This window comes from Carassius auratus, unplaced genomic scaffold, assembly GCF_003368295.1.
Source record: "Carassius auratus strain Wakin unplaced genomic scaffold, ASM336829v1 scaf_tig00054226, whole genome shotgun sequence".
NCBI lineage: Eukaryota > Metazoa > Chordata > Actinopteri > Cypriniformes > Cyprinidae > Carassius > Carassius auratus.
Genome location: NW_020527303.1, coordinates 20,001 through 22,500, shown reverse-complemented (window position 1 = coordinate 22,500; position 2,500 = coordinate 20,001). Strand labels below are relative to the sequence as shown.

The following is a 2,500-nucleotide window of genomic DNA, read 5'->3' as shown; positions in this document are numbered from 1 at the left end:
TGAAAAAATGTCCAAAAAGCTTACAGCACCTGGTATTCCTAGGCAGTCTCTCATCAAAGTACTAACCAGACCTAAACCTGCTAAGATTCAGAGATCGGGCATTGACTCTTTTTTTTTTTTAATGAAAGATTATTATATAATTCGTGAAATTTTCCAAAAAGATTAAAGCACCAGGTATTCCCAGGCAGTCTCCCATCCATGTACTAACCAGGCCCAAACCTGCAAATATTCAGAGATCGGGCATTGACTCTATTTTTTGGCAAAATTATTATATACTAAGTGAAAAATGTCCAAAAAGCTTACAGCACCTGGTATTCCTAGGCAGTCTCTCATCAAAGTACTAACCGGACCTAAACCTGCTAAGATTCAGAGATCGGGCATTGACTCTTTTTTTTTTTTTTTTTTTTTTTTTTTAATGAAAGATTATTATATCATTCGTGAAATTTTCCAAAAAGATTAAAGCACCTGGTATTCCTAGGCAGTCTCCCATCCAAGTACTAACCAGGCCCAAACCTGCAAATATTCAGAGATCGGGCATTGACTCTATTTTTTGGCAAAATTATTATATACTAAGTGAAAAATGTCCAAAAAGCTTACAGCACCTGGTATTCCCAGGCGGTCTCCCATCCAAGTACTAACCAGGCCCAAACCTGCTTAGCTTCCGAGATCAGACAAGATCGGGTATAGCCAGGTTGGTATGGCCGTAAGCGAAGTCTGCTGCAAAGAGAGGGCTATTTTAAAGAGCAGCCAATCTTATCGCCAGTACATTATATAAGTAGGAAAGAAAGCCCAAAAGCTTAAAGCACCTGGTATTCCTAGGCAGTCTCTCATCAAAGTACTAACCAGACCTAAACCTGCTAAGATTCAGAGATCGGGCATCGACTCTTTTTTTTTTTTTTTTTTTTTTTAATAAAAGATTATTATATAATTCGTGAAATTTTCCAAAAAGATTAAAGCACCTGGTATTCCTAGGCAGTCTCTCATCAAAGTACTAACCAGGCCCAAACCTGCAAATATTCAGAGATCGGGCATTGACTCTTTTTTTTTTTTTTTTTTTTTTTTAATGAAAGATTATTATATAATTCGTGAAATTTTCCAAAAAGATTAAAGCACCTGGTATCCCCAGGCAGTCTCCCATCCATGTACTAACCAGGCCCAAACCTGCAAATATTCAGAGATTGGGCATTGACTCTATTTTTTGGCAAAATTATTATATACTAAGTGAAAAATGTCCAAAAAGCTTACAGCACCTGGTATTCCCAGGCGGTCTCCCATCCAAGTACTAACCAGGCCCAAACCTGCTTAGCTTCCGAGATCAGACAAGATCGGGCATAGCCAGGTTGGTATGGCCGTAAGCGAAGTCTGCTGCAAAGAGAGGGCTATTTAAAGAGCAGCCAATCTTATCGCCAGTACATTATATAAGTAGGAAAGAAAGCCCAAAAGCTTAAAGCACCTGGTATTCCTAGGCAGTCTCTCATCAAAGTACTAACCAGACCTAAACCTGCTAAGATTCAGAGATTGGGCATCGACTCTTTTTTTTTTTTTTTTTTTTTTTTTTTTAATGAAAGATTATTATATAATTCGTGAAATTTTCCAAAAAGATTAAAGCACCTGGTATTCCTAGGCAGTCTCTCATCAAAGTACTAACCAGGCCCAAACCTGCAAATATTCAGAGATCGGGCATTGACTCTTTTTTTTTTTTTTTTAATGAAAGATTATTATATAATTCGTGAAATTTTCCAAAAAGATTAAAGCACCTGGTATCCCCAGGCAGTCTCCCATCCATGTACTAACCAGGCCCAAACCTGCAAATATTCAGAGATTGGGCATTGACTCTATTTTTTTGGCAAAATTATTATATACTAAGTGAAAAATGTCCAAAAAGCTTACAGCACCTGGTATTCCCAGGCGGTCTCCCATCCAAGTACTAACCAGGCCCAAACCTGCTTAGCTTCCGAGATCAGACGAGATCGGGCATAGCCAGGTTGGTATGGCCGTAAGCGAAGTCTGCTGCAAAGAGAGGGCTATTTAAAGATCAGCCAATCTTATCGCCAGTACATTATATAAGTAGGAAAGAAAGCCCCAAAAGCTTAAAGCACCTGGTATTCCTAGGCAGTCTCTCATCAAAGTACTAACCAGGCCCAAACCTGCAAATATTCAGAGATCGGGCATTGACTCTATTTTTTGGCAAAATTATTATATACTAAGTGAAAAATGTCCAAAAAGCTTACAGCACCTGGTATTCCTAGGCAGTCTCTCATCAAAGTACTAACCAGACCTAAACCTGCTAAGATTCAGAGATCGGGCATTGACTCTTTTTTTTTTTTTTTTTTAATGAAAGATTATTATATAATTCGTGAAATTTTCCAACAAGATTAAAGCACCTGGTATTCCCAGGCAGTCTCCCATCCATGTACTAACCAGGCCCCAAACCTGCAAATATTCAGAGATCGGGCATTGACTCTATTTTTTGGCAAAATTATTATATACTAAGTGAAAA

At 38.2% G+C, this 2,500-nt stretch overlaps 3 non-coding genes across 3 annotated transcripts; all 3 read right to left on the bottom strand.

Annotated features, from left to right (window-relative positions):
• Positions 1 to 590: 590 nt before the first annotated feature.
• LOC113090318 (5S ribosomal RNA) lies at positions 591 to 709 on the bottom strand. Its single transcript, XR_003287007.1, has one exon. It is a non-coding gene; the product is annotated as a 5S ribosomal RNA (ribosomal RNA).
• Positions 710 to 1,238: 529 nt separating this feature from the next.
• On the bottom strand, positions 1,239 to 1,357 carry LOC113090326 (5S ribosomal RNA). Its single transcript, XR_003287015.1, has one exon. It is a non-coding gene; the product is annotated as a 5S ribosomal RNA (ribosomal RNA).
• A 526-nt stretch (positions 1,358 to 1,883) lies between these two features.
• On the bottom strand, positions 1,884 to 2,002 carry LOC113090312 (5S ribosomal RNA). Its single transcript, XR_003287002.1, has one exon. It is a non-coding gene; the product is annotated as a 5S ribosomal RNA (ribosomal RNA).
• Between the last annotated feature and the right edge of the window lie 498 nt (positions 2,003 to 2,500).